The 18,579-nt window shown below is 49.6% G+C and overlaps 1 long non-coding RNA gene across 9 annotated transcripts in view; it reads left to right on the forward strand.

The window, feature by feature from the left end:
* Nucleotides 1–18,579, forward strand: part of LOC125415053 (uncharacterized) — a 207,092-nt gene that overhangs the window by 61,650 nt on the left and 126,863 nt on the right. For all 9 annotated transcript variants that reach the window (XR_015735605.1, XR_007236504.3, XR_014997994.2 and 6 more), the window contains one exon: nucleotides 5,940–6,270. This is a non-coding gene — a long non-coding RNA (uncharacterized LOC125415053). The remainder of the gene's footprint in view (nucleotides 1–5,939; nucleotides 6,271–18,579) is intronic.

Here is an 18,579-nt window from a genome sequence, read left to right on the forward strand (position 1 = left end):
TCCTGTGGCCTAGAGGCTGCCCCTTTGAGTCCTTCTCATACTCAAAGGATATCCTGAGGTATCCTTGAGGTCCTGAAGAGAGTGCCTTATGCTTAGTGTTCTTAGTGGTTGGGGGAGAACTGAGTTATCTTAACTTCTTTACCAGCTTCTCCGGGGGTTGTTGGAAGTCCTTAACTAGCCTGGATCTGTTCTTAGAGTGCCCCCCAGGAGCTCCTGGGCCTGCCTGCTCTGTTCTGAGCAGTCCTGTAAATAAGAAAATCAAGCCCTTTGTCTGAGTTAGTTTTATTATGTTTGTGAACAAATTCTGAGGATAAAAAAACAACTTAAAAGAAGGATCGTGGAGCAGATATGCATGTGTGTGTGTGTATGTGTGTGTATGTGTGTGTGTGTACATACATACATATATACACAAAGGATATATATTATGCATTTAATAAATGCCATCAGAATGGCTTACTGGCTGTGGTCCAACTAGTCCAACAATGGCTCTCTACCAGTGGAAAGTTCAAGAATCCAGTAATTTTTCAGTTCATGAGACTGGATGTCTCAGCTGCTCTTTAGAATACACCGGAATCCTGAACAAGTAGGTCGCAATGTCATTGAAAGATCGGACTTGCTAACATGAGCAAGCTTCCTTCTTTCATGTCCTGTATATAGGCTGTCAGCAGAAAGTGTGCTCCAGATTAAAGGTGAGTCTTCCAAATGCAAAAGATCTGGATTTTGGGTGTATTTTCTCACTCCAAAGATCTGGATTCAAAGTGAATCTTCCAATTCAAATGATTTCATTAATTAAAAAAAAAATCTTTCAGGCTGGACATTGTAGCACAGAAACACTTTTAATCCCAGCCATTGGGAGGCAGATGCACATGGATCTCTACGAGTTTGAGGCCAGTCCGGTACGCATAGTGAGTTTCAGGACAGCCAAGTCTACACAGAGAAACCCTGTCTCAAAAAACCCAACCAACTTCCAATCTGAGACTCCCTGACTCTGGAAAAAAAAAATCAACCAACCAAAGGGGGAAAAAAACCCCACAAAAACCTCACATATGTGCCCAGTCTTTGGGTTTTGGTTAATTCTAAATGTAGTCAAGTTGAGAACAAAGAGTAGCCATCACAGATTTAGCTCATTGTTTCAGAGGGGTAAGATCTTTGTGGGAGGAAAGTGGTTCTCTTACAGCAGCCAGGAAAAAGCAGATACCTGCTAGAGGCCGCCTGTCCTTTTTTTTTATCCAAACAGGCTGGATCCTATGGAATGGAAATGCCTGCATTCAAAGCAGATCTGCCAGGCGTTGGTGGCGCATGTCTTTAATCCCAGCAGTTGGGAGGGAGAGGCAGGTGGATCTCTGTGAGTTCGAGGCCAGCCTGGTCTACAAGAGCTAGTTCCAGGCCAGGCTCTAAAACAAGTGAAACCCTGTCTTGGGGAAAAAAAAAAAAAGAAGAAGAAATCAAAGCAGATCCGACCCCCTTAGTTAATCCCACCTGCAGACACCCTCATAGGCACACCCTTAAATGAGCTCTGCTGATCACCTCCCTGCTTCTCAACGGGTCAAATTGGAGAGCAAGATGAACCTTCACGTCCTTTGTTACCTTAACTCCAGTGAGTTCAGCTTGTATCTCTGAAGCCTCATTCATGGTGGACTGAGTTGTCCAGGGTGATGGGGACGCTGCTTGGGTTGTGAGCACAGTCCATCTTAGTTCTCTGTCTGTCCCTTCTTGATATCTCAGCAAATGAAGCCAGAGGACACCCTTCTTTTTTTAATTGAACAGATTCTTCCTTCCTTCCTTCCTTCCTTCCTTCCTGCCTGCCTGCCTGCCTGCCTGCCTGCCTGCCTGCCTGCCTGCCTTCCCTCTCTCCCTCCCTTCCTCCCTTCCTCCCTCCCATTTCTTCTCCCCCTTTCTCTTTTTCTCTTTTTTCAAGACAAGGTAGCCCTGGTTGTCCTAGAACTGCCTCTGTAGACCATTCTGGCCTGGAATTCACTGAGATCCACTTGCCTATGCCTTCCGGGTGCAGGGATTAAAGGTATGCACCACCACTGCCTGCTGTCTTTCTTTTGAAAGGTTTGTTTGTAGTTCTCATTGGGTATGAGTGTTTCATATGCACGTATGTATATACGCATGTATGTATGTATGTATGTATGTATGTATATGTGCATGCCATGTGTGTGCCTAGTGCCAGGGGAGGTCAGAAAAGAATTTTGCATCTCCTAGAACAGGAATTACAGATGACTGTGAGCCATCATGTAGGTGTTGAGAACCGTACCCAGTTCTGAATTTCTGTAGGAACAGCATCTTCCGGGTACCTGCAAGAGCTACCTTCAAAGGATGTGCCAGAGGTCACAAAGCCATGACCACACGTGTGTGTGGGGGGGTCACATTCTGCCTTATTGCACCCCTCTCTGCTTATTGGGTCACTTCATATTCCATTCCCTGAATGCGTGAGTGGGAGGCTTGGGGATTCCAAAGCAGCTGATCCCTGTTAATCCAGCACCTTGGGGAAGAAAGGAAACAAATCAGAAATGGAGTCTGTCTGCAGGAGGATAGTTCCAGTGTTGTCTGGAAACAGATCCTGATGTGTCTTCCCAGGGTGGGCCAGGTCTGGTCCTCGCAGTGCAAAGGCGTGTCTTGGTGGCAGCAGCTTCTGAGCTCCTGTGAGGGAGGGAAGATGTCTTCTTTGCTGTGTTTACGAAATCTTAATTTTCCAAGTGAGAGAGGGGGTGGAGGGCAGGGAGAGTGAGCCTGACCTCCTAGGACGGTTTTCCAGCCCCTGCAGTCAGTACTGTGGTCCTTTGGCTGTGCTGCCCGGGCATTAGAATTGACATCTATTGATATTAACAGCACAGTGGAGAGTTCTAGAAGACAGAAAAGGGGAATGAGAAACTCAGTTGTGTGTGCATACATATATGTAGTGTCAAGACATCCTTGGGGAAGGGAGGGGAGAACACTAGGTCATGAACGGTGGGACACAAAATGAACGCCAGGGATTCTGTCCCTTCTCTGGGGACTGCACCTTGGATTGACCCCTGTAGCTTGCAAAGCATTCCTCAGCTCACCTGTGTTCAAGGGGGGTTGATACACATAGGTCTTTCCTCTGCTGGTGTTGGGTAGGCCTGCGCTTCTTACCGGTGTCTGCTTGCAGGGCTCAGCTGGAAAAAATATCCAGGAGGGAGGGTCAAGAAGGAAATGACACATTTGGACCTGACGGTCCGGGAGACAGAGAGGAAAAAGACTCAGCCAAGAGAAAGGACCTGAGGCTGTATTTTCTAGTGGGGGCAATTTCTGTGTCACTAAGTTAAAGCACGCTTCCTGATGGGCCTCCTCCTGGCTGCCTTCCAGGCCTGGCCAGCTGACTGTAGCAGGCTGTGAGAAGATGCTGTGAAGGGGGTAGGGAGCCCCGGAAACGGACGATTCTCAAGCCAGAGGGCCCCAGTCCATGTCTTTGATGACTCCACAGCACGCTTTCCCAGGAAAGTCTTAAAAAGTTTAAACCCCCTCTGTACAGAGCTAGAGCACATGCACAGAAGTAGCCGCAAAGAGCAGCTCAGTGGTTGTGGATTAGCCAGCAATGCCCTGTCTCACACCAGCCACTCAGCATAACTTTGTTTTGACGTCTTTTCCTTTGGTTATTTTAATTAACCATCACTATTGATTTGGTTACGCATAGCCTGGTGATGTTGGTGCACACTTGGCTGGGCTGTGGTGGTGCAGGCGGAGGCAGGCGATCTCTGAGATAGAAGCCAGCCTGGTCTAGAGGGGTCTACACAGAAAACCTGCCAGGAGTGGGGGAAACAAACAAAAACCAAAACAACAACAAAATGTGGCAGTTCGGGGTGGGTGGAGAGAGATGGCTCAGCCCTTAAAGGCTAGGCTCACAACTAAAAGTATTTTTTTGCTTGTGCATCCGAGGATGACTTTGTAGGCTTGGCTCTTCCCTCGAAGGTTTTACATGGGATCTAGGGATTGAAGATTACCAGGCTTGTGGTCCTGACTTGTAAGAGCACAGAAAGCTTTAACTTTTTATGTGTCCTTATAAATGTGCTTTCCTCCCGTCTTCCCTCACCCTCTGCTCTCGCCTAGTCCCAGCTACCTTTGTGATAAGTGTTGTACGCATGACTGGAACTCGGCTTGTGCTCATTGCTCCTTGGATTCTGTGTGACCTTTTAAAGTCCATCCCGTAGCTGACACGCATTTCTGGAGTTTTCCTAGGAATGCTGGGTATCTTGGCCTTGTCTCTTGCTGTTCTTATGCACACATTCCCATGCACTTATACCTGGAGAGCCTAGATCCAAAGGGCATACATCTACTCCACATAAGTAGATGGTGCATAACAGTGTCCCCGTGTATCACTTTTAAACAGTTGTCTTCTGCAGAATGCCTGTCTGCTCCATTAAGTGGCTGGTCCTTGGGGTCTCTCCTTATATTTTAGCTCCGCGGCCTGTAAGCAGTTGGTAATATGAGAGAAGCATTTGGGTTTGAGGACACCCGAAGCTCTCATGTAGCGAGCCCCATTCCCATGATATTTTCTGGCAGGTGAGGTACTTTTTCTGGTGTGGTATGTTTTCTCCTGAGCATCCACGCTGCCTCTGCCTTTGGTCAGGAACTGCCACTTGACTACGGTAATGCTCGGCTAGCCATGTGATAATTCTTCCTCAGGTGACAGAACTTTAATGGACTTGACCACAACAAAATAAACCTGGTTTCAGATTTGCCTGTGGCCCTCAGTAAATATTTAATAATGTGCTCTCCCTCTTCTCCCTCACTGTTAACTGAGTCTATGGTGTTAATCACCCCACCCCCACCCTCGCTTCTTCCGTATTTCTTCCTCTCTGATAGGCTGAATGGATTACAGGGTCCTCCCAGTTGCTGCCCCGGACCTAAAGTTTCTTATCTTGGCAACCAAACAATGACAGTTTGCAACTCATAGCTTTGTGTGTGTGTGAAGATGAAATGAGATTGTCCATGTGTGAAATGTCTCGGTTTTTAGTTGTAGCCGTCTTGTGAGGGTATTCCTCACAGGGTAATGCAGACACTGGGTCGAGGCTCAGGCTTGGAAGACAGACTAGACTGCCTTGCTTCTGGCTGCTCTCTTACTGGCGTGAATCACCCTCAACTGTCTGTACCTCCAAGTATTATTCTGTAAACTTTGTTGCCTAATTCCAGATGGTCGCGACATTATTCGGGATGTGGTAGGCCAAGGCTCCTAGCAGGATGGATGACGCATGCTCCATGAAGGGCCATTAGTGCTCTCGGGTGGCTGGGGAAGTCCGGGCCCCACATTCTGTGATTTCCAGGAGAATGTGAATGCATTGGGTTGAGGAGACACAGATATATCAGCTGGACCAGTCTGGAAGGACCTAGGAAGTGCTGAATGAATAAGAGTAGTCACACGCCCAGGCTCTGTCCTGGTGAAGCAGCTCACAGGGCCTGGCAGGACCTGGAACCAGGCCAGCCTTGTGTGGTTGCCTTTAAAAAGAAACAAAACAAAGACTGACTTCCGACCAGCTGACCCTAAGCCTCTCATCCTAGTAGGTTCTCTAATGGAACCTTTCAGACCTGCAGGGGAGCCTGGCTAGGTGCCAGGCCTGATCTTTAGTGAGCCCAGGCAAGCCAATAACTTGCTTCTCATCAACACCGTGGGCACAGTCAGGTCTTAGGCTTCTCTCAGGCAGCTCTGTGGATCCTCCTGCAGCTAAAATGTCCTTGCCTGGGGGGGCTAGCAAACCACACAGTGACATTCCCTGAAGGTTTTCTCCAACCTCACCTTTTCTCCCTAGGCCTTCCACTCACCCGTATTTGATTGCCAGTGTCATAGGGAGTATTTTTATTTCAGCACTTTTTTTTTTTTCCCTGTGAGCAGGTCGGTGTCACATAGAAGGGAGGAGTGATGATCGCTCCTGTCACCTGTGATTGTGCCAACACTGTTTTCTTCTCCCTTGTCTCAGGCACGACCTTAGCATGACTGTGGTAAGAAGATGCTCTCCAGAAGACTGTGCTTGTGGATGACATGGAGCCCCACCTGGGGATTTCCTGAACCCTGTGGATTTTACAGTGAGATGCACTTACCTGAGGAGTGATGTTGGTGGATGCGGATTCTGAAAGAACTCACCTGGCTTGCCTTGGGATGCTACAAGTGGCCTAATGGATTCTTCCAGGCTGGATGCCCACTGGAGACAAGGACAATAGCTGAAAATACAGAAAAGACTGTGTCTCAACCTTCGACTCAATGCGAATATTTGCTCTGATCTCCCTGGCAACCTGGAACTCCTTCAAAACGTAAGTCCCCAAGACCCATCTCCTTTTAAGTGTTCCTATGCTTTAGGCCAGGCTGTCCTGGCTAGTAGTTGAGAGTTCTCTGCTGATGTGACTGTTAGGAGATCTGCTGTCTTTTATGTCCATGGATGTATCTGGCGTGATGCCGGGACCTTATGGGAGAAAGACAAAAAGTAAGTCTTTTTAAATTAAAGAAAATAACCACCGAGGTAGTGGTGCACACCTTTAATCCCAACAGGCGGATCTCTGTGAGTTCAAGGCTAACCTAGACTACAGAGCAAGTTCCAGGACAACCAGGACTGATACACAATGAAAACAAACAAATAAACATCACCGTCATCATCATCATCATCATATCATAATGCTGATAATAATAATAATAATAATAATAATAATAATAATAATAATAATAATATTGAGAATCCTCCCTGGAGCTACCCTTCTTTCCCATGTTGATGGATATTTATTGATCGACGGTTCTTATTTCTCTTTTTGTCCTCTAGACTATAAATGTCTCAAAGGCCAAGACCTGAGGAGGTTACCTCTGTCTCTGAGACTCAGTGGGTACCTGGCAGGTGGTCTCTCACACTGCAGAAAGGATAAATGAAGATGTGGTGGTAAATGCATTAAGACCGGCAGTTCCATAGGAAAGGCAAATACGATAGGATCATTTTCTGGCTCTGTGTCTGGAGCTGAGAACAGCATGAGACCAGATGGTTGGTACCATGAGACAGGCGGCTGTTTTGGGTTTAAATCCCTACCACCCTGTGTGACTTAGAACTAGTGATCGTTGGGTGCCCCTCTTCAGTGTGGCCGAAGTTAGTATTCTCTTCTATCATAGCGTTGAATCGGGAATTGAGGCTCCCAAAGCAGGCGTTTACATGCAAGACGTGTGCCCGAAGCTTGACACAGGGTCAGGGCAGTGCCAGTGCAGGGTAGCTTCTGGGGAGGCAGAGTGTTGCTCGGCCCTGAAAATATTCTGAGCACAGCAATATAAACAGTGCTAGACTTTGCACCAGACCCTGTCGCTTGTCCTGGACAGTCCATTAAGGGTCATATTTCTTGAAGCCCCAGGGAGGGCTGAGCTTCAGGCCTGCAATAGGCAAGGAAAAGGAACCTTCTGCCAGCTGGAGGGAGGGAGGAGTGGACTTGACAACCGAGGTTCACGCCTCTGCAGTTCACTGGCTTGACCCCTCAGGGGTTGCAGAGTTGGTAGAACCCAGGGATGTTCACTGTAGTGCCGGGCTACCTGAGAAAGAGTGAGTGGTCACTCCAGTAGGGTGTGGCAGTGCTCGGGTCACCATTTGGCTGCCGGGGTGGCACTTGAGATAGAGGCTGCTTGGCATGGGCTTCTAGGTCCATCATGACAACGATAAACTCTTAGGCAGCCCTTCTTTAGCCGCTCTTGCAAGCAGAGTCCCCTGGTTATGCTATGTTGCTATTCACAGTTTCTGGATGTGTACCGACTCTATGCTGGAGAAGTCTGAGAGCCTTCCTCTCCTGCTTAAATGCCAGACACAGTGCATTGCTGCAGCAGAGCTGGTCCGATGAGACGGTGACCCATGGTGGATTTCTTGCAGCTCCACAAAGAATAGGCGCGTGGTCCTTTGAAACAACCGTGTCATTTAGACCAGCGGTCCCTTAGGTGCGTAGCGTGTCTCCACTCCGTATTCACAAACCTTGAGGCTCGTGACGTGCATAGGTGTATGCTTACTAGAAGGCCAAGCCGGAAGCTAGAAGCCTGGCTGCTTGGTTTGTGCAGGACCAGTAGGGTCAGCTGAAGGGGGAAGATGTCTTTCTAAGTCTGAAGGGGCAAGCGTTGGGACTTACTCCTGTGGCTGCTCTTAGGCCCTTAAAAGCTAGCGTCCTCTTTTCTCCACCCGAGAAAACCAGGCCTAAGGGACTGCTGCAGGACTTAGGCACAGGGTGGGGAAGAGGCAGGAATTGCATCAAGCTGGGAGAACAACACTCAAATAGTCACGCATGGTCTAGGGGGGTCTGTGCTTGGGTAAGTGAGGCCTTGTTGCATGGGGTGCTTGGAGCACGGCTTATGGATCTGCCTGACCTGAGGTGGTGAGTGGAGTCATTTCAGGGCGTGGCTTTTGAGACTCTTAGCTTCTTCAAGTCCTCATGCCCTCCCCGCCTCCCCATGACAGCTACACCTCACTTATCACATGGCCCCCAGCTCCCTCGCTCTTCTTGGATTGGTTACTCCCTAGCATAGCCCTTCTGTGGTGGTTCTCCTTATCTCCTACTTCTCTCAGGAGGGTGAGCACCGGTGGGCTCGGGCTGCACAGAAGCAGGGAATCAAAATCCGGAGAAATAAGACAGTGGTTCGAGGCTCCATCCTGTGGACACGGATATAGCACATATCACCATTTCTTAGGCCAGGCTCTGTGCAGGATGCTTGGCCAACACTGATGCACAGATGTGTCAGAGCAGAGCCATGGGGTAGACACGGTTAGACATCTGGGTCACTGTTGGAGGGATGAGTACAGGGAGGCCAAGAAGGTGTCCCCCAGGGAACACCGCGCGGCCTGACTCTGCAGCCATGGAGCACACTGCCTGGAGCTGAGGATGTGATTTCTGCTCCCTTCTTATCCCCCCCAAGAGACCATAATCTGGGGCAGGTCACCTTTTTCCTTTTGCTCTACATCCTCATTCGTAGAAAACTTATGTGATTTTTTCTCTCTTAAACCGAGGTGTTTGGGAATGCAAGGGTCATCGTGACCCTTATTGGGGTCACAAACGCTAGCCAGGTAGACATCTGAATGTAGCTTCTAGGACCTGCAGCCGGCAGCACCAGGCCCAGAGACTGCAGGTCTCACCAGGTGGATGATTGGTACTGTTGGTGCTGGTGTTTGAGTTGCTGCCAGTACTACTGCCCTGGTACTGGTTGTCCTGGCACTGGTGATGCTGGTGGCCCTGGCTGTGGTGTTGTCGGCACTGGTGACTCTAAGACCCCTGGCAGCTCTGTCTTTCCCTCTCGTGGCTGCAAGTGTAGGGTGCATTTCTTTTTTTTTTTTCTTTTTTTTTTTTGTAATTTTATTAAATTATAAAAAGTTTCCATTTACGCCCCTCCTCCCAACGCCCTCCCACTCCCCCCTCCCTCTCCTCCTCCCTCTTTGTCCCCTAGGGAAGTCAGGGTCTCCTGCCCTGTGGGAAGTCCAAGTTCCTCCCCCCTCACTCCAGGTCCAGGAAGGTGAGCATCCAAACAGACTGGATCCCAAAAATCCAGTATATGCAGAGGAAACCAGTCCCAGTGTCATTGTCAATGGCTTCTCGGAAAGACTGCAGGCCAGCCACATTCAGAAAATCCGGCCACATTCAGAGAATCTGGTTGGATCACATGCTCGTTCAGTCACGGTCCATCTGGCCTTGGTAAACTCTCATTAGATCCGACCCCTTGTATCAGTGGGTGATAGTATCCCTCGCAGTCCTTCGTCATTTTCTTCCTCCTTTTGCTCTTCGTTTGGATCTTGGGGGGCTCAGTTCGGTGCTCCAACGCGGGCCTCCATCTGTATCATCATCCAACGCCAGATGAGGGATCTATGGTGATAAGCAAAATATTCATCAGTATGGTCACGGGCCAAGGCCGGTTCAGGCACCCCCTCCTCTGTCCAGAGAACAATCTGGGGATCTCTCCTTGGACCTGGGATCCCATATATAATCAAGTTTCCTGTAAACTCTAATATGACTCCCTTAGTTGAAATATATTCTTCCCTGATCCCACATTCATCCTTCCTCCCTTCCCCCCATCCCGGTCAACCGAGCTTTCTCCATTCCTCCCCTACTCCCTTCTCTCTAACCCTCTCCCCTTCCATCAACCCTCCCACCCCCCCCCATGCACCCAAGGTTACCTGGGACTCTTGACTATTTCCTACCTCCTGGCGGATAGCTAAATAATCTTCATCAGGTTTGTCTTCTTATTTAGCTTCTCTAGGATCACGAATAATAGGCTCAAAGACCTTTAATTATGGTTAGAATCCACTTATGAGTGAATACATACCGTGTTCCTCTTTTTGGGTCTGTAGGGTGCATTTCTGTCTCTGGTTCACCTCCTCGATCATTCCTCAGCTGCCTGGTGGGGCATGCGTGATATTGAGTGTTCTTATCAAGACAGGTTGTCCTTAATGGTTCTCTGTACTGATGGCAGTGCATGTGTTAATCCTTGAACTGCTGGTCCCCTAGATCCTCTAGCCTCTATTCCTGGAGACAGCCTAGCACCCTGGACCTGTCCTCATACAGGGGTGTTGGGAGCCCCAGGGTTCTCCACATATTTGAAGTGAAAAAACCTGAGCCTTTTTCTTCTAGGGTTCTTGGTTCTCTGTGTGGGGCTGACTCTGAGCAGGACTCAGCTGCTAGATCACCTCATCTGATGGGGTAGGTGTGGCTCTTTGTTTCAGGTTTGAAGTTACTGAGGCCCAGAGAGATCTAGATGTTTGCCAAGGTAACCAAGAACCTCCTGGTTCTCCTTGGAGGTCCCAGAAGCTATGCTGACACTTGGACTTGTCGGCCTCCCCGCCCCCACTGCTGCTTGGGAAGTGTTTCCCAGAGTGAGTTGATAGGAAGATGATTTTGGTTGCAGACAGGTAAGCTTGTTCCAGAGAAAACCATATATATGTACTTTAACAAATTTCTAAAGAACCGTGGCTGGGCCATGAAGTCTTGGATGTCCCCAAGATGCGGTGAGTGTAGGAATCTAACTTCACGAAAGATGATCTCCATTTCTAGACTGTAAGTAGGCCTCTTACCCTTAAAGGAGCCTTGATTTATACGTAATGTCGGTCCTTGTTTACAGGTGTGGTTCTGCGACTGTGGGGAGCCCTGAGAAGCAGAGTCTCAGAGGCTGTGATATGGGTAGTTATGGGTCCTGCTTAGCATCTGCTGAGACTGTGGGCCATGGTGCTTCTCTTTGAGTCTGGAAGATTCCTTGTGAGATGGATGCTTACCTTGATCTGCAGTAACAAACACACACACACACACACACACACACACACACACACACACACACACACACAAAGACAACAGAAAGCCCACCACACCCTACCAAGAGCATCTCATTTATTCATCTTTCTTTTATGCGTCTGGGTGTTTTGCCTGCATGTATGTCTGTGTCGCATGTACAAGCACTGTCTGCAGACCAGATACCCTGAAACTAGAGTTACAGGCAGTTGTGAGCTGCCCTGTGCGTGCTGGGAATTGAACCACGGTCCGGTGGAAGAACAACCACTGGGCCGTCTTTCCAGTCCCTGGGAACATCTTATAATCATGTGAGGCACTGATTGCAGGCACCGTGTGGGCCCTGTCCACTCTCTCAGGCACACTGGACACCCAGGGTGTTCCCGACAGCTCCTCTATTACTCTAGGTTGAATCATATAGTAAATACTCCCCCTGTGCAGTCAGCAGCTGACTTCATTTCATTCACTCATTTCTCAGTGATTGGAGGCTGCTATCTCCCCCACAGCTTTATAGTGAGAATTCAATAAAAGCACACATTTGGGCGTTTGAGTCAGTGTTTTTTGGCATGTGACATGTACTCAGGGAATATTAGTTATTTTTAAGTAAAATGTTGAACTAGAATTGGAAGATCGAAAACACACAGACACAGAGAAATAAGAAAATGCTGAGGATGTGTCACGACTCTCGGAAATTTGACGTTCAATCCGGCTCTGGGTTTCCTAGTTAGCGCAGCCTGCTGAGTGGGTTATATTTGTGTCTAAATTAAGGTTTGGCAAATGTTTCCTATCCCGGGCTAGAGAGTAAATATTTTCAGTTTTGGGAGCCCTGCCGTTCCCTACCACTCCTCTCGGCACTGCTTCTCCTTCTGGAAAACCTCCAGCAGCAATATGTAAATGAGGGGGTGTAGCTGTGTGCCAATAAAACTTTATTTACAAGAACTGGCGGAGAGCCCATCAGCTGTCATTTGTCCTTGGTTTAAATAAGGAAACCTGTTTGTCTTTGAAAGAAACTGCTCCTGGATCATAAACACTGGAGGGCAGCTTGTTATGAGATGTAATATTTGTGTGAGGCTGTGGCCGCAGCAGATGGGCAGCCTCTTTACTGTGTTTCACAGGAAATATAAAAAAGGCCCTTACATGGCTAGTTCATGTCGGCTGTGTCCTAAGCGGTGATGCTGACAGTACACGTGATAATTCCGAGAAGTTATGTAAGAGTGTACATTCTTTTTTTTTTCTTTCTGTGCCCCCTGGGGTTAAGAGTTTCTCTGTGTAGCCCTGGCTATCTTGGAACTCGCTCCATAGACCAGGCTGGCCTCGTATTTACTGAGATCCGCCTGCCTCTGCCTCCTGAGGGCTGGGATTAAAGGCACGTGCCACTGCCTCCCAGTTTAGTGTTCGCTCTTAGTGGACGCCCAGTCCCTGGATCCCTCCAGCCTCAGTGCTCGTTTGAAAGATTACCTCTGGAGCAAACTCAACTTGGTTTTGTAGCTTGGCAGTTTCAGGGCTGGGTCGATCTTTCTCCACCGAGCTCGGCTTTGTTCAGCTGCAAACCCTCCAGCCTCAGAGCTGGGTCGGCCGGCGACTCCCTTTTAGGATGACCCAGGAAGAAGCTGGTGGGCTTTTCTAGCCACAGCCTGTAGGTATGAGAATCCCAAGAGTCCTCTCTTCCTGTGAGTGCTCAGAGTTGACCAAGGAGGCAGATTTCAGGAGGCCGTCATCTCTGTGACCTCCCACCCTTTCCCCAGGCCCTTGGATCTCCCAGTGAGCCTGGAGGCAGGCAAAGCTTATAGTCACGAAGCCTAAGATCTTGCCTGCAGTAGAGCAGGACTAGGCTGTGACCACTGGAAGCCTGGGTCAGAATGGGTGAGGACTGGCCTCTTCCTGGTGCTTGGCTCGCTGGAGCAAGACAGGGCTCTGGGCTATTTAGCAAGACCTGCTGATTTGGAAGAATAAACATCCAGCCACAAGCTCTCAGCTTTCTTTCATCCCTAGCCATCAGAAACTTGTTGTTGCGTGTTTAGGACACATGAAAAGACTTATAATAGTAAAAAGAATTCTTCAGACTGAGAAATGCTCTGAGGAGCAGTCTGAATATCAGAACTCCTGGGCCCCGACGAAGTACAACAGCTTCTTGGCTTATTGTATGACCTCCAATAGATCAGTTGGCCTAACTGGGCCTTCCTCTCCTCTCTCCTGAAGTTGGCTGTAATAAAATTTGATGCACTGAATAAGCCAGGTGTAACTCTCTTCTTCAAGCCTGATGCATAGCAAAATCCTACTCCAATGCCACTTTGCCAGGTTCTGAGTTCAAGTCAGCTAAGGCAACTCTTAGGACTTTTGGGGGAGACTCCAACTTGGGATGACAGGCCAGGTGTTGTGATACCTGGGTAGTGTTCTGGTAGAGGCTCCACTCCAGCCCCTGGCATTCATATACCCAGAGTCTGGGGTGTTATGGTAGAAGCTCTATCCCCAAGCCCCCTGTCCCATCTCTCTCCAAACCCTGCTGCATCTTAGAAAGCCGGCCAGTTGATGAGGCCTCCCCAGGATCTGCTCAAGATCACCCCCAGAGGGTATTTAAACTGTCTCCCCCACCAGAAAACAGACACATAGTTTTTCAGTCTCTCTTCCCTGTCTTCTCTCTGGGGGTCTGGAAGATCATCAGGGAACACTGTATCCATTAAACCTGGGTCTTTTCTAATTTGGTTTGATTTGATCTGATTTGGGTTGCTGCATAGGCCGAGAGGCTTATCGGAGTGCAGAAAGTGTTTGGGTAGGTGCCAGGAGGACAACTGAGTCATGGATGTGAAAGTGTGGGAGCCTGACAGTGCGTGAAGGGAGGTCAGAGCGTTAGGGAGGAGCCTGAGGCGGCAGAGAAGGTGACTTGGCGAATTCCTTACAGGCCACGTAGCCCTTGCCCACCTCAGAGCTGGAACCACACAGTGACTGTGACTGCCAGGACCCCACAGCCTTGCTCTTTCCTGTGCCACTGGGAATCCTCTGAGCCCTTTGGGCTCCTCCGTCTTCTGGTGGCTCCCAGAAAGTTTTTCCTTATTCAGGAATTTGCTGTGGAATTTGGAGGATGTTTCTCTGTGTAATGCGAGTTATCTAGACCGTGGAAGTCACAAAGGGCCACTTAACAAATGCACTGTTCCCACCCACAGGATTAACACACGCCTAGGATGTGGCTTGTTTGCCTTGGGCCAGGGCCTTTGAAGAAATAAATGAAAACAAAACCCGAGACAGTGGGAAACTGGCCCACTTGTGCTCGCAGGAGCCCTGCTCTTGGACTTGGGTCCAGCGGGTCAGGGTCAAGCTTTTCTGTTTCAGATCCACGTGGGGAGCTTTCTGGGCACCGACCCTGTCTTACGTTTCAGCAGTTCTTAGGCAGGTGGCACAGTGTTGATGGCTCCTGTAAAATCTGTCACTCAGCATTGGGCTCGGCGATATGGTGCTGTTGTCCGTTCACTCCAGGCTTTGGGGGTCACTTGCAGGATCCGGCTTTTGTAAGCAGGCCTGCAGTGAGTGTCTAGGCACATGGCAGAATGTGTCCCCAGGGCTCCAGCATGTAGGGCACATATTTGTGATCTTCCTACATGTGACCACCTGGCTTTCCAGGTAAAAGATCATCAGCTTCCCGAGTTCTTCTCCCTGGCATCAGGAAACTTCTTAGGTGGGCAGGAGTGGCGCTCCTGTGTTCCTGTGCCCATCAGTAGGATCTGGTACCTGATCCTGCACAGGATATGACTGTGTGGGCTAAACTCTGGAAGGAGACTAGGTAAATTCCCAGAGACACTCTGGAGCCAGGGCATGCAGGGAGCAGCATGTTGGGTCCTTCTGCAAGAACAGGACTGGAGAGAGCAGCGGCAGTGGCGAGGAAGGGCAGGGAAGCAGTCAGTTTGCTGATGTCATCTATCCTGGCATGAAGGTCCCAGGCACCATTGCAGATCTGGTGCATTGGGTACCCAGGGCATGTGGAGAAAGAGGTGCCTCATTGGGCAGAGAAGTACGGTTGCCATGACTACAGAGGCTCCATCCCAGTGGAAAATGAGGACTCTAGGACACTCCACTGCTTGGCCCAGCCCAGGAACATTGGGAAAAAAGATGACTGAGGATCCTCTTAGCAGGACCTCCCAGGGGCCGTCAACACGCTTCTGGAAAGTCAGGGTTGAAACTTGCTGGAAGTAAGTTCCATGCTGTGGAAAATTGGAGATGAAAAGGAAAGTCAAGTATGGAAAACCGGAGAGGTAGTGTGTGTGTGTGTGTGTGTGTGTGTGTGTGTGTGTGTGTGTGTGATAATTAGAAATGGGGCACTGTGGGATGCTAATGGGAAGATAACTCTGTTCTGTGATGTCTCCTCTTGCAGTCTTAAGTGTCCTCCACAATAAAAAATTACATCATAGACCCTGGCCCAGTTGGACTGGACCAGTTTTGATATCTCATGCTGCTTTGAGGCACAGGGCTGGGTTGCTATATGGGCATTCCCCCTCACCCTCCCCCCCCCCCGCCTTGCTCTATTTGATACATTCATAGATGGCATCGGTAAGGCCCTCCTGGCTACTCTTCTGTTCACTGAGCTTTACGGTCTCTGCTGGGGCGGGGTGGCTACTGAGGAGGTACTAGCATCACGTGATGTACTAGCACCATGTCTGGGAGACTCCCTCCTAGAGGGGAGCATTCCTTCTGGACCCGCAATTCTTGCTCATGAGTACTGGCCATTGTTCCATTGTTGTGGTCACTATGTAACCCTAGCTGCCTTTGAACTCATGTTGATAGGCCTGCCTCAGCCTTTCAAGGGCTGGGACTGCAGTGTGGTGGGTGTACCCTGCCCGGATTGGCAGTTCTTATTTGTGCCATTGTCGTGTGACCAGTCACCCTAACTGTTAGTGGCAGCAGCTCAGCCTTTTGCCTCATCCTAGATGCTGGAGATGAGCAGTTGTGTCCCCAGGCATGCTCTCCTGGAGCCTGTCCTAGGGCTTGAGGGGGCAAGCCTACTGCTCTCTGAAGGAACAAAGAGGAAAGGTTACCTAGTCATCCGGGCAGCTGTTAGGGCTCGGCCCTCTGCCTCCTGGGGGGGGGGGACTGCAAGTGTGCCAAGAAGCAGTTGTCTTAGGACAATCCCAGAGTGCTGATATTGCAGAAAAAATGCTTCTCCTTAAGACGGAAAACGTTCTTGAGAAGTCCTTCCTTAATTCTTCCGAGAACGCTCCGAGGTCGGCCCAGTCAGTGGTTAGCTCTCCAGATGGACTGAATGATTAGGGAGCGCCTACTAGTGCAGGGCAGGGGGCTGAGAAAACACTCTGTCCTACTGTTCAGGCTTTTTTCAGTCTTAAATGTTTTGCTGGCTTTCTCTCATTGATTCCTTGTAGCAGCCCGGAGAAGTGGTTTCTGTCCGCATCTCACAAGTGAGGATACTGAAGTCCAGCCAGTCTTTCCCTCTGGGCTTCCTCAGCATCACCGGCTTGAATATTTTCTGTCTCATTAACCTAGGGTCGTGACTTGAGGAGGTATAATCTGGGTTGCCCTGGTTGAATATCAATTTAGTGTATTCAGATCCGGGTCTCAGGCAAGTTACTCATCTGCTTGGCCTCTGTTTCTCCACCTGTAAAGTGGGCTGTAAGAGTTTCTTTTCGGGAGGGGGGATTTGGGGTTAAATAGAATACAGTTAGGACAGCCACCACACGAACCAAGGGCTTGACAAAGCCTGGTCATTATTCTTCTGGCTACCAATTTACAAATGATCTCACAGGAGGGTCAGGAGCTTGCTGATGATCACAGTCTAGGACAGCTCTTGGGATGAGCCGGGGCAGTCTCCTTCCAAACAGGAGCTCCATCCTTCCCCTTCCCCGTCCGTCACTGCGAGATCGAGACCACAGTAGTAACTATCTGGGTTGTGTTTCCGTAGATTCCCTGTCTTCATTGATTAACAGCGAGATAGGGGGTGGGGTGGGGGGGAAAAATACCCAGCTGATGCTCGCGGAGTTAATTAAGACATTCCTGGGTTTCATTTGTTCTCTAGTTAGCGCCAAGATAAATCCTCCAAATGGCGGGGAGGGTTTCATTGACAGCCCATTGTGAATTAACATAGCATTTGCATCTTCCTGGGGTTGATAAATGCTTAGATAACAGCACACAACAGAGGGAAGGGAAAACTGGGGTAAATTCAGGCAAGGCTGATCAGATCAGCCCCTTTGGTGGGGTGAAGCAGCGATAGATAAATGACTTAAACAACGTATCCGATACCCTCTGCTTCCTCTGGTAGACAGAGGGGGGAGACGGAGGGACCGGGCTCTTTTGATGCTTGGTGAAGCCCATATCCTCCCGAGGTTCTGTGGGCTGCTGTGAGCCTGTTTCTCATGTGTGGACCAAATGTCATAGTCATGACTGTGGTGGCTGAAGGGATAGGTGCGCGGGCCCCAATGGCCAGGATTTCACACGATTCTTCTGTTTTATTGAACACCCCCAATTGAACCCCGGGGTTCGATGTATTTTTCTAGGAGTTCCCAAAGTTAGAGGTTGTGTGATCTTCACATTGCCAGTGTTGAAAGGGAGGCTGGGGGTTGGGGTGGGGTTCAGCCCCCACCTAGCAAGGACTCGAAGCTCCTGCGCACACTTTCCTACATCGCTGCTGGCTACCACAAGCATTCCCACTCAGGGCTTAGACGGCAGGCTGCTGCCTCTAGGTGCACAAGCACCAGGGGCCTCAGAAGACGCTAATCTGTGAGAGGCTGGGCCCTTGCCGCCTATGGAAGCGATGGAACCTTTCTGTTTACAGTGCCTGTTCTCCTGGAGCCTCTAGAAGTGATAAACTTAAGCGAGCCAGTGCTCAGGAGGGTGACGGGAAGTTGCTCCTCCGCTCTTTCGGTCGGCTGGGAGACAGTGAATGCAGCCATGGCTGTCAGGGCTAGTGGAAGAGGAAGCTTGCTCCTCGCTCCACAGTTCAGGCTGCTTTTCCTGGATTCCTAGCTGATTACTCTGTGCCTCCCGCCGCCGACGAACAGGTTGAGGTCAGGAAGCCAGAAAACGCCGGACTTTCCCATCAAGTCCCCACCACTTTAAACCGTCCCTCTTTCTTTTCCCTCCCCCTTCTTCTCCTCCACAGTCACCCCATCTCCACTTCAGACAGGGTCTCATGTGTCCCCGGCTGGCCTCAGACTCAGTAGAGAGCAGAGAATTATCCTGAACTTCAGCTTCTACCTCCTGGATTGTTGTGGTTACAGGCAGGTACCACCATCCATACCTGGTTTTATGAAACGCCATGCATCAAATCCAGTTCTTCGTACACCCCAGGCAAGCATTTTAGCAACGAAATTACACCCCCAGCCCCAAAGGACGTCGTTTTCTGAACAGTCA

This window comes from Myodes glareolus, chromosome 19 (genome assembly GCF_982192425.1).
Source record: "Myodes glareolus chromosome 19, mMyoGla1.1, whole genome shotgun sequence".
NCBI classification, from domain to species: domain Eukaryota; kingdom Metazoa; phylum Chordata; class Mammalia; order Rodentia; family Cricetidae; genus Myodes; species Myodes glareolus.